Consider the following 13,777-nt stretch of genomic DNA (forward strand, 5'->3'; position numbering starts at 1 on the left):
CATAGTATTCATTTCTTCTTTGTTGATTAAATAATCTTTTTCTCATTTATGCAAATATATACAACCCCATACATGTACATATAATCCTAGTCATATGTCTTTTATATTGCAGTTTATGGAATGATTTGTTTCATAATTGAAATATAGTAATGGACTTGATAATATAGTAAGGCTACATTAAAAGCCACAACATCATCAAAGAGAGGATGAACTAGATAGATAGATAGACAGATAAATATACAGATAGATAGATAGAAAGATATGTTAAAGGCAGAGGTTATCTCCAGGGAGAAGAAAATACATAGAGGCTTTTTAGACAGATGAAACTATTTATAAATAGTAGTGTATATCAAAGTATTCATGGCTAGAATCATAATGACATAAATATAAGAATAAGTGATTACCATGCAATGATTTATAAAAACATATAAGCTATCAAAAGAGAGATTAACATGAAGATATCTATAAAACTATAAAAATGGAGCTAGGTATAATAAAATGTAGAGTAAAAGATAGAGATGAAGTTGTATATTTTTTTAAAAAAGAAATGTAAATGGTACAGATTGGGAATGGAGCAGATTAGGTGAAAAGAACATAGAAAAAAAAAGATAGCAGTACATGTGGATGCCTGAATAAACCAAAACATGGAGGGAACTTAAAAAAACACACATAAATCCAGAGATAATTCTTTGAAGACTTGCTATACTGCTGTTTATTTGACTAAGAGTTTGACATGCATTAACTCTCTTAATCTTTAAGAGATTGTGTGGTATGTAAATTATTATTTTATTGAGAGAACAGAGGTTCAAAAGGGGAGGCATTTGTTGCAGGTCACAAGCTAAGAAATAGCAGAGCAAGTTATCTAGTCACAGAGGCCTCTGGAAGCACATATGCAATGAGATGAAGTTACCTTGAGTTAGAAATGTACTCTATGTTTTGTTATAGGCCCCTTTCAGGAGTTATGATACCCTGAATCTCTGGCTTGTCAAATGTTAAAAAATTTAGTGAAGTCTTAGTAATGCCTGAATCCTGAGAGTCAGGACATGAATAGTTTCCCTCTGCTATAAGATGTACATTTTCAACCCATTCAAGAAGACATTTCTCCCTTTGTGTCGTTCTGTAATCTTCTTTCCATTACAACCTGCCTTCCATTACTGTAATAGTTGGAAGTAATGGGACTGGGCCCTGAAATGGAGGTTGCATTTGTCACCTGAGGTATCTCTTACTCTCTACATATAATTTCTAGAGACTTGTGACCTTTATTCATTAAAGAAGTCAAGGTTTTAAATGGGCACAAGGGTAGTATTAAGTTCTCCACCCCAAGTTCAAGGTTAGATGATTAGATGTATACTTAAACTACACAGTATATATGTGTCATCTGGGTCAAAGGCAAAGGTAAAAACATAGAATCACAGGTTTTTGTCATGTAACTAAGTGGCTAAAGAAACAAGGATACTCAAGGTTGTGACAAAGAAAGCAAAGAAAGTTATTAATAAACAGAGCAGAAGAGCTTTCCAATTCTGTGCATCCAACATTAACAGAAGCATTAAAAGAAAAGAGACAATACAGAACAACAGTAGTGATAAAGAACATCACATGAATGTATAAGGAGAGATTGAGGCTGGGCTTAAAAGTTTTTGTCAGAGACTATAGAAACAAGGGCATGTGTGTAATAACTATGCAACAGGACTAACTAAATGTAGACGTCTATGTCCACTCTAACTTCTTTTTACATTTTGCACTTTTGACAATGTTTCTCATTTGAATGGGAATATGTGCCTGTTTTATCAGCAGAATAAAAAGTAGACTAGGCTAATTATACTCCTACTTGTACAGAGTTTGGGCTTATAGGAGGCTCACTATCTCACAACACTCATTTCACTAAACCAGTAGTATTCTAAGCCTAATGTAGAGCTAAGTAAACTATTTTTAATCTTAGTAAATTCTCAGTGATCACAGTTGGCAAGTCATGCTTAATTACATTTTCAGCCTCCATGAATATTACCCTACAGAGCATCTATAGGACATCCCTGGGTTATTACTATCCAGTGGGTTAGAAAACAGTGGAGACTGGTTGGTTCCTGAGATGAATTTAGCTACATCCAATTCTTCAAAAGAGTTCCCATTGTAAGTTGCCTTTTCTCAGAATTCTTTCCTCTACTCATATTGCTCTCTCTCCCCTCCCTCCTCACCCATGTCTGTTAGGCAATAAACAAACATCCTCCAGAATTTCCATCACATTTCGCTCAAACACCAAAGTCTGCATCAGTCTTAGGGGCTCTGTTCTCGCCACCATCCTGGGTACAGTGGGATACTTTGGGACCTCCAAATTCTTCTTTTTTATTTCCTACAAATGCTGCACTTCTTTGCTGATGTGCCTGGATTCTTCACTAGATGATGAGCATTTCGATGGCACATCTTGAAGATTGTGCTTATCAGAAAACCAGGTTCCCAGAAAGTGCCCATGAAGTGTTTATTGAATGGCATTATAAAAATCAGCCTAGAAATAACCCCCTGTGGCCAATAAAAATAATCAACTACTTGATAAGATACCAGAAATGACTGCAGTAGACATAAGTTGATAAGAAAGAAGATAGAACTTCAATTATTACATTGAATGTAAATACATAGTTTGACTGCTATATTTGAACTATTTGTTTTCTATGGGTTTCAAAGGTGAACTATCATCCAGTTTAGGATTTCATATCTTATTAAATTTATATTTTACTTCAATTTAATCTTGGGGTTAATTTATTACTATAAAATTCATTCATGCATTATGAATATTTTATTAACACAAATACATTGGAAGTTGTATGGCCTCCAATAAAATCAAATTATCCAAGCGTCAGTTGGACTAGATAAATCATATAGTTACTTCTTGTCCTCATACTAGATTTAAATTAGAGGAACTGTGATAAAAATAAGAAGAGAGAAATAGGGAGAGAGGGAACTATAGATTAAGAAAGAACAATGAACAAAATAAATATAAAACTGTGAAGATAGTGGAAATTTGTGCAAATAATATTATATAGATTGCTCCTGAGCATATTCAGGTGAAATTAACATTAAAATATGATTTCTTACTCCATACACAAAGATTAATTAAAAATAGGTATTGACCTAAATTTAAAAGCTAAAATTACGAAACCTTAAGAAAAAAATAGGGATAAAACTCCATGAAATTGCATCAGGCATTGCTTTAGTAGATACAATATTGAACACACAAGTGACAAAAGAAAAAAATTAAAAATCAGACTTTATAAAAATTGAAAGCTTTCTTGTTGAAAATTATACCATTAAAAATTGAAAAGATGACCTACAAAACACAAAATACCCTGAAAATCATTGTCAGGTATAGTGGGGCATGCCTGTAATCTCAGTTACTTGGGAGGCAGAGCAGGGAGATTGTGAGTTCGAGGCCAGCTGGGCAAGGATAGCAATGAGACCTTATCTCCAGACCAAATAACAAACAAAGGGCTGGAGGTATGGCTCAACTAGTAGAGTACATGCCTAGAAACCATGAGACCTTGCATTCAATCCCAAGTATAGCAAAAAAAGAGAAAGGAAAGGTCAGTAAATCATATACCTCAAAAGAGACTCATAACTAAAATATATAAGGAAATTTTACAACTCAGTAATAAAAAGATAATGCAATTTAGAAATAGAAAATGAACTGAATAATAAGCATTTCTTCAAAGGATATATAAAAATGACCAAGAAGCATGTGAAAAGATGCTCAACATAATTATTCATAAGGAAATGCTAATCAAATCATAAGGACACACATTTCACATGCACTGACATGACTATAATGAAAAATAGACAATAACAATTGTTGAGGAGGATATGAAAAATTGGAGCCCTCAATAAATTGCTGATGGGAATGTACATGGTACAGTCAGTGGAAAACAGTTTGACAGTTCCTCAGAAAGTTAAACAATAAGTTTACCCATCAATCTCACTCCTACTGAAATGAAAAAGAAATAGTCATTTGAAAACATATTCAGAATATTTCACAGCAGCCATAGTTGCACTAATAAAAGTACAGAAACAAAGCATCTGTCCAACAATAAATGGATAAACAAAATGTAGTTTACCCACAGGATGCACACTAAAGAATCTTAATTTACCATAAAAAGATGAGAATCTAATGTATGCTACATGATTGAATTTTGAATTCTCACTTTTAAGTATGTTAAATGAAAGAAGCCAGTCACAAAAGACCACATAGTATGATTCCACTTACATAAAATGTCCAAAATAGTCAAATGTATATGGACTGAAAGGAGATCTTGAGAGAATGTGACTGTCAATGGCCGAGTATTTCTATATGGGATGATAAAATATTCTAAAATTATTGTGGCAATGATTACAAAGCTCTGTGAATATATGATAAATATTGAATTTTACACTTTAAATGGGTGAACTATGTAGAATGTGAATTATAATCTCAATACAGATTATATATATTTTTGTATGTGCATACATGTATGCAAATATATGCTATATACATACACACAGTTAAAAATACATAGATATAGAGATATATAGATAATATACAGATACATCGATAAACACACATGTTAATATCTATAAATCCTAAGAAGTCTAAATCACATTCATAAAACACAGAAGCACACCATCTTAAGCTCCAACCTCTCTCCCACACATCATACCCTCTAGATATCTCTGAGGATCAGCCTTTGTTGAACCTCTGTCAAGCATCTTCCCCAAGTGTCTGGGGATACAAATCATCTCAACTGACATGTTCACTGGAAGTTGAACTGTAATCCAAGGCAGTGATACCTTCCTCTTGATAACTACTTTTCTTACTTTTTTCCTGCTCATATAATAGATAAGATCTAAATTCTTCGGGTGGAGTTACTAAATTCAATTCACTCAACAAATATTAACAGGTCACCTATCAGGTTCCTAGAATTAGATTAAGAACAGTCATCAACCATTAGCTCAACAAATATTGTCTGAGTACCAACTCCAGTCTTTGCCTTCAAGTCTTATAGTTTAATAAGGAAAATGCAAAGATAAAGCAGATAAAGATACTACAGTGAGATAAGGACTTGGGGAGATACAAGTACAGAGTAGAAGCACAGAAAGGAAGCACTTGGAGGAAAAAGCATCTGGAAGCACAGACTTCCAAAGGTTTTACCTTCCACCCTGGAGGAAAACACACACATTACACCTGCAAGTCAATGCCATGAGCCTCTCATAATGAAACTAGGTGGCCCATGGCACAAAATAGCTAGTACCTGAAGTAGAGGTTCCAGATTTAGCAAATAAAAATACAGGATTCCTGGCTGAATCCGAATTTTAGATAGATTACAAATATTTTTAGTATATGTATGTCTTATGGAGCTGAAAAAGTTATGAAAGGTATTTCCAGACTAATACAGATTGTAGGATGGCAATGATGACATGCATATATTCATTCAGCATTGGCTATGTAAAAAGCATTGTGCTATGCTCTTCAGATATAGAGTTAAGAGACAAAAGCAAACAAATGCAGCTCCAATGCTTAACAAGTTTTTGACTGGGTGGAAAAATACTAATAGAAGGTCACACAGATGAATAGCCAATGGCAACCCTGATCCACAAAGCAATGAAAGCTCCCTAAGGCTCAGTGCACAGAATAGGGGAAAACTCACCTGGCCAGGGACAGCACAAAGGGCTTTTATGACTAAGCAAATATGGTACTAATGCCAAAAGGTTGAGTAGGAGCAAAGGTGTGGAAAGAGTAAGCTAGAATAGGAACAGCATGTACAAAGGGATTGCAGGTGGGACAGGAGGGATTCTAGCAAGCTTATGGAACTAAAATCAGTCAATGATGTGAAAGTAGGCGGAAGGAGCCAGATGACTTGAAGGAGCCAGATGACTTGAAGGACCCAGGTCTAAGTTCTCAGATTGCTGTCAACTATTTTAAGTAAAAATGTGATGTGATCAGACCGTGGATGACCTGGGAGAAATGACGTTGCGGGAGCTGGAGCAGAACCATGGAGACAGGGAAGGGGACAATTTGTCTCAACCCAAGACACAAATCATTGACCTATGCTAGTGCTAGGCACTATGGACACAATCCACATTATCATATTTGAGCTCAAGAAGTAAAAACCACAATTAAGAAGCTAAGATATGGAAGGGAAATGGCAAGCTCTTGTGAGTTAGATGCATATGGACTGGTCCTACAGTTCTTCCTCCAATCAACTGTGTGGTAGAGCAAGTCACTTATTCTCTCTGAACACACATCACATATAAAAGCTAACTAATACCTGCCTCACAGGTTGCTGTAAATTTGAAGAATCAAGTCATGAACTGGCCCTCAACGAAGGTAATTACCTTATTAGCATCATTATATTAACATTATTACTTAACATTATAGCAATTTTATTGCATCATGAGCTCACCTAATGGAAAAATAATCATTTTTGAAATAGTTTGCAAAGAGCCAAAATCATTTGGAATATGACATCACCAAGGCTAATCATGTGACAGTAGGTATAATTTAATGAGTAACAGACTCGAGCTTCAGGCTAAGTCCCAGGTCTCCAGGTGCCCTCTCCAAATCTCTATTTATTCATCTCCCCACTCTATTGGTTTTACTTCCTTGCTTGTTTTCCAAAGAATGCTGTAAAAAGAAATATGATAAACAGCTCAACATTCTTTAAGTTGATACAAATCACAGTTAGCATAGGAGTTGCCACTCCTAAACACGTGCAGCATTTCTGATCTACTGGATCTGACAGAAGGGAAGACTGTCTCTCTCTTCCAATTCAAATGACGAGGTCATTGAGTTGCTCTGGGCCTGTGTGGTGGGGGAGATCTGGGCAATGTGGTACCCAGAATTTGTGGAATTAATAGGACCCTGTTGCTTGGAGGACCACTTATCAGCACTGTGGGGGAAAGGTGCAGGAGTGACAGTAGGTGTGTGGGAGGATCAAGGACTGGGATTTCCCATGATGTGAGCTAGAGCATTGGAGTCCTCACAGTTTGCAGAGGTGTGTGGTTACTAAAGGTCAAGAGAGTTTTCATGGAGCACAATGATGAACCCTCTGAGAAAAGTTCTTTTTAGCATCTCAAACTCTAAGACAGAAGAAGGAGTGTGAGGTGTGAGGCCAGGGAAAGCCCAGAGAGGGCTCAGTGTTCACTTGTCTCCTCCCACTGTTGGCTCCTCTGTAGAAGAGAAGCAGCAGCCTCTAAATCCATGTGGCAGCAAGGGTCCCAGGTGTGCTGTCAGGGCTGTCTGTTACTGCCAGCATGGGGGTGAGGGGGACAGTGGGGGGAGTGGAACCTTTGGTGGCTCAGATAGCAACTGCCACCCCCCAGAACTGCAGTGACTCCCAGAGCTGGAATGGAGCAGGAACAGGCTAGAGGTGGGTGAGGGACTGAATATTTGGGTAGGCACCTAAGAGGATACTTGGGGAGAGATTTAGGACTGAGCATTTTAGTGGGACTAGGAAAGGGGTCATAATTGCTCATGGTTCTGCAGGCAGGACATGTTGGGCAAAGCTCAATCAAGTGGAGAAATAAAGAAATCAGTTCACAATTCCAAAGATTGAGTCCTATTATTTTCTTGCCCCTGGATGTTTTAGAAACTTACTCCCTACAACTAGCTGGTTCATGGTCCAATGTCTGCAAAGGGATTTGGAAACTGATTTGGAAGAAAATAAATATTAGTGTTCTCTACCTTTACTCTACTTTATTTCCAGTGAGGTATTCTGACCTCCCTACATGTATGCCAAAGTCAGTTAGCTGTCCATAAGCTTACTTTCTCCCCAAAGAAACAGGTAATTTGCTCATATTTTGACTCCCAATCTCAAGGGTATCTTGTGGAGGTATGGTACATCCAAGATCATTCATTTTCTATTGGGTAATTTAGAAGATGGTGATACTGAACCAAGGCCCATGTAGGTTGCAAAATCCTTTGTTTCTCCTAACCTCAGGCGACTCCTTTCCCTCTTGCTGCCCTCTTCTTTCGCTTTCTGCATGCAGTCCTTCTTCCTTGGAACCTTCTTCATTAAGCACTCACTTGGCTCAGTGGGAGAAGCAGGAGCCATCATTAACAAATGATTAGGCTGAGGGGGAGCCTGGCACTGAAGCCCTTTTATGATGGGTCCACTACTTCTAAGAAGTAAGGCACCTCCTGTATATGCACAAAAGTCACTTTCCCTGCCTGGAATGAGGGTGACTCTTCTCACACTCTGACCCTGGGGCTCCAGGATCTCCCTGGGCAGGGGCCAAGAAGAATCCCAGAAGCTAGAGATTTCTCAAATATCTGCTCCATGAGCCTGCTGCAGGCCTGCCATTCCACTCTCATGCATTCACTCATTCCTTAATTCAGTAAATATGTATTGTCTGTTTAGTACTGGGTTTTGCAAAATGCTTTGTCTTAAAGGTTAGCCAAGTTGCCGTGAGGACATATGTATAAACCATGCACATTCTACTAGGTACTATAAGAGGGCACCATGATCAAGGTGTGAGCTCCTAACAAACTCTTACATCTTATATGTCTTTTTTCTTATTCAAATGAAATACTTGTTGAGTGCAGAATCTACACTAGACTTTATTCATCTCCATACCCCTAGATACACCATAAACAGAAGGGGTAGCCTTGGAGAATGAATGTGTAAATGACTGACAATAAATAAAAGAATGAATGATTGGGTCCTTTTTAGACCCTTGTATACACCTGTACACAGGTTTGTGTGTCAAGATACCATTCTTTGGATTTCAGAAGTTCCCTGAAGGAGGGCTCATACTAGGTCAAATCCAGCATGATCCTTGGGTGTCATTGTCTATCAGAGCCTCCATAATATTACATTAACTAAGCACCCAGTCCTGAGGGAATAATGTTCAAATCAAGTGTGGAACACGTATGCAGACCAAGAAAAGAGGTGAAGCTCAGGTCACTGACAAAGAAAAAAGATCCAAGGATGATCCAGAAGACAGCCTAAGGAATTATAGAGTAATGAGACTTTGTTGGACTTTGCTTTAAAGCAGAGTACAAGGGAAGAAGTTGGTCAGATAGGTAAAATTCTTATTCTTGCCTCAATGATACATCTGAAATTAGAGACAAGAAAACTGTGTTAAACTAACAAAGTTAGTTTGTTCTACCTTAGAATAAACACCCTATTAAGTACTCAACATGGTTTGAAGGAATCATGAGTCAAACAGATGAGTACATATGTGATTTCATGGAAAGACAGATGAATACAAATGTTGTTTCTCTGTGAGAGAATACCTGGTGCTGCTGGAGCCATGGGAGAGCACCTAACTCATAATGGAGAGGAACAAAAAGACCTAATTAACACCATGAGCAAGGAAGAGACCATCATGGTCATCAGGATCAAAAACAACTGGAGACTGCACTCTCTCATGCATGGGCAGGAGATAAGGAAAGGAAAGAGACACTGTGCAGAAGGGTCAACATTAGCCTAAGATAAGACAAAGATGAAGAAGAAGTTCATTACTATTCCAAACAAAGAAAATGATCACCTCTGTTGAATGTTCCAGTAGCTCAGTCCATTTGGATACTGGACATTAACTGTGACCTATGAGAGACTTATTTCAGAGTAGAAACAAAAGCAGGAGTCATTGTTTAATCTATCAAAGAGTAGGTTTAATAATAAGTAATCAAGAGGTTAAAGAACTTAAGCAATTAGAAAGGACAAATGTAAAAAAACCATCATTTCTTAAGAATTATAAAGACAAAAACTTATTAGAATATAAAATGTCAAAAATGTGAAATTACTTGCAAGAATTTTTGATATTTAGAAAGGGAGTGGATAATGAGGGTTGGGTTTGTTAAGGAAGGTTTACTCAAAGGATAAAGGTCATTGTTAGGAGTGACCATGATCACAACAGTGATGCTGTTATTAATAATGAAGATGATTTGACTAATATGGGAATGACAAAAGAACAATAGTCTGTGAAATAAATGTATTCCAGAGGACTTTCTGGTTGCAATAACATTTTTTGTGGTATCACTAAAAATGTCTATTTGGTGTTTGTCCCTGGTTTCTTGCACAGAGTTGTAAAAATCTTGCATTTTCCTCAGGGATAGAGTATCTTTTGCTTTTCATAGCAAATCCCTTTAGACCATACCTGAGTTTTATGCTAATGAGATAGTGGAATTTCTAAACAACTTCAAGATTGGGGATTAGTCAATATGATTAGAGAGTTGGAACTTTCAGTCTCACTAGACACAATTGACTTAAAAAACCACAAAGGTAGGCTTCAGTCAGTTTCTGGATAGATGAAAGTATCAACTTTCTGGGAGAAGATTACCTGGAAAGGGGAATAAAGTTGTCAATCTCCCTTATGTACATAGCATTTGCTATTGTTTGGATAAGAGACACCCCCCCACAAAGCCTATTTGTTAAAGACTTGGTCCCCAGTCCAAGAGGTCTTTGGAAGGTAGTGGAACTTTTAAAAGGTGATGACTCAGGAAGGACTTTAGGTAACGGGTATGCCCTTGAAGGGATAGCCTCTACTCTTCCTCTCACTCTTTTACTTGCCAATGAGATGAGGGCTTCCTCTACCATACCCTCCCACCATGATTTACTTTCTCAATGAAGAGCCAAATGCAATGGAACAACTGAGAATGAACTGAAATTTCCAAAACTTTGGGTCCAAATAAACCTTTTCTCCTTACATATTGATTATCTTGGGCATTTTGTTATAGTAACAGAAAGTTGGCCAACAACATCTCTTGCATATGTCTGTTATTGAGTTGTAGTTTTTACAATAAACCCATAATCTTAGGTAAAGCACTTTCTTGAATTCTGAGTCTTTTTAGTGAATTCTTGAACTCAGGAAGGATTCACAGAACTCCCGAATTTTAGTCCAACAGGCAGAAGTATGATTATCCTGGGAGTCCTATGTGAGAAATTCTCTTGTGGAACTGAACCCTAAACTATGGGGTCTATGCTAACTCTGGGAGTTAGGGTCAGTATTTAATTGAATTTTTGAACACCCAGCAAGTGTTGGAGATTTGCAAAATTAGTGTAGAAAACTGGCACATACATAGTATCAAAAGAAAAGTACTCAGCTGTTAAATCATTCACACATTCACTCATTTAATCTTTGCAGCAGCCTATGATATAGGATAGTCATTTCATCCCCCCTTTTTACAAGAAGCACATTATAATGCAAGAAGTTAGTAACTTATTTCAAGAGCACATGGTAAGAATTTTATTGAGAAAATGTTTCAGCAATGTACTAAAACACTTAAAACCTACGTAAGTGGGAATAAGCACTATTTTATTTAAAAACGTTCTTAGACAGTGGCCTTAGACATAGTGACCCATGAATGTAAAACAACTACCTTTTCACATTAAATCACTTCACCTCGCTTAATTTTCACTGTTTCCTTATCACAGAGACATGGATTCTTTATCTGCTTTTCTTTTGTCCATCTCTCCTCACTTTAAACTTCATGAGAGAAGGGACTTTGCTATCTTGTCTATGCTATCTCTTTAGTACCTAGAATGAGTGCATTTTGGATTGGCAGTAATTCTTTTAACTAGATGACTTCCAAGTCAGTAGATGAAGTCCATATCTTTTTCCTGGTCTCCTGGATGATAAAAGTGGCTGCCTATTGGATTTTACCAGTTAAGAGTTTCATCATAACCTCAAATTCAAACCTTATAAAATAAAACTCAGCACTTAAGACTCCATTTAAAGAAAACTCTGTTTTGATTCCAACTTAATGAAAGGTATCATTGTATTCCCAGTGCAGAAACCACAAGTACCCTGAATTGTTCTACTTCTTGTAACTCATCCTTTACCTAAACAATCAATTGGCAAACTACTGATGATATGCTTTGCATCTCTCCTGAAATTTTCTACTTTTCTTTGTCTTCATTGTTTCTACATGAGTCCAAGGAATATCTTTCTTAACAAGGGTCTCCTGGGCCTTGTCCTACACCATTCCAATCTTTCCTGTCCACTGCAACACTCATCACCTTTCCAAAGCAATTTGAATCTACCAGTGCCAACTTCCTCCATTGGTCAGTATTTAGAGATCAGTATTTTCCCAACGTAACACATTCCTCAATAGAGACCCAAGGGAACACAAGGATCCCCACTGGCCACAATTTGGGCAGCACCTGGGATGTGTGCTCTATGTGAAGAGTTTTAGGGATTCCACTGTACATAACTATGAGAATAGCTGAAGGGAACAACGTTCAGAGATATACTTGAGAGTGACCAGCCTCCTTATCAAGATGGCCCAGGAGGGGAGTCCAGAAGCCTTTATGCGAGAAGCATAGGTACACAGTCTGCAGTCCCAAACAAACACAAAGCCTTAATTCCTGGTGATAGGCTCCTTTTCTCCCCCACTAGCAATGCTACTTAAGGATTTCTGAAGCAGGCTTCTCTTCCAGAAGGAGAACACATTGTATTTGTGTTGCAAGGGAGATGCCAATGGTGCAATTCTCTCTGTGCATCTACAGTGCAGGGCTAATTTTCAGGTCTGCCTGGGCTTGGGGCTTCTTCATGTGTATTTCCCTCTCTGTGAGTGTGCTTTGACCAAGGAGAAGCTATAACTTCACTAAATCAAATTACCTTCAGGCCACTGTCTAAGAACGTTTTTAAATAAAATAGTGCTTATTCCCACTTACGTAGGTTTTAAGTGTTTTAGTACATTGCTGAAACATTTTCTCAATAAAATTCTTACCATGTGCTCTTGAAATAAGTTACTAACTTCTTGCATTATAATGTGCTTCTTGTAAAAAGGGGGGATGAAATGACTATCCTATATCATAGGCTGCTGCAAAGATTAAATGAGTGAATGTGTGAATGATTTAACAGCTGAGTACTTTTCTTTTGATACTATGTATGTGCCAGTTTTCTACACTAATTTTGCAAATCTCCAACACTTGCTGGGTGTTCAAAAATTCAATTAAATACTGACCCTAACTCCCAGAGTTAGCATAGACCCCATAGTTTAGGGTTCAGTTCCACAAGAGAATTTCTCACATAGGACTCCCAGGATAATCATACTTCTGCCTGTTGGACTAAAATTCGGGAGTTCTGTGAATCCTTCCTGAGTTCAAGAATTCACTAAAAAGACTCAGAATTCAAGAAAGTGCTTTACCTAAGATTATGGGTTTATTGTAAAAACTACAACTCAATAACAGACATATGCAAGAGATGTTGTTGGCCAACTTTCTGTTACTATAACAAAATGCCCAAGATAATCAATATGTAAGGAGAAAAGGTTTATTTGGACCCAAAGTTTTGGAAATTTCAGTTCATTCTCAGTTGTTCCATTGCATTTGGCTCTTCATTGAGAAAGTAAATCATGGTGGGAGGGTATGGTAGAGGAAGCCCTCATCTCATTGGCAAGTAAAAGAGTGAGAGGAAGAGTAGAGGCTATCTCTTCAAGGGCATACCCGTTACCTAAAGTCCTTCCTGAGTCATCACCTTTTAAAAGTTCCACTACCTTCCAAAGACCTCTTGGACTGGGGACCAAGTCTTTAACAAATAGGCCTTGTGGGTCAGGGTGGTGGGGGTGTCTCTTATCCAAACAATAGCAAATGCTATGTACATAAGGGAGATTGACAGCTCTATTTCCCTGTCCAGATAAACTTCTCCCAGAAAGTCGATATGTTCATCAATCTATAAACTGACTAAATCCTACCTTTACGTTTTTTTAAGTCAATTGTGTCTAGTGAGACTGAAACTTCCAACTCTCTAATCATGTATGGCACACTGCACAGGAAACAGGAAGATGAGAAGATGAGATGACAGGGAGCAA

Source organism: Castor canadensis, chromosome 11, assembly GCF_047511655.1.
Source record: "Castor canadensis chromosome 11, mCasCan1.hap1v2, whole genome shotgun sequence".
Classification (NCBI taxonomy): domain Eukaryota; kingdom Metazoa; phylum Chordata; class Mammalia; order Rodentia; family Castoridae; genus Castor; species Castor canadensis.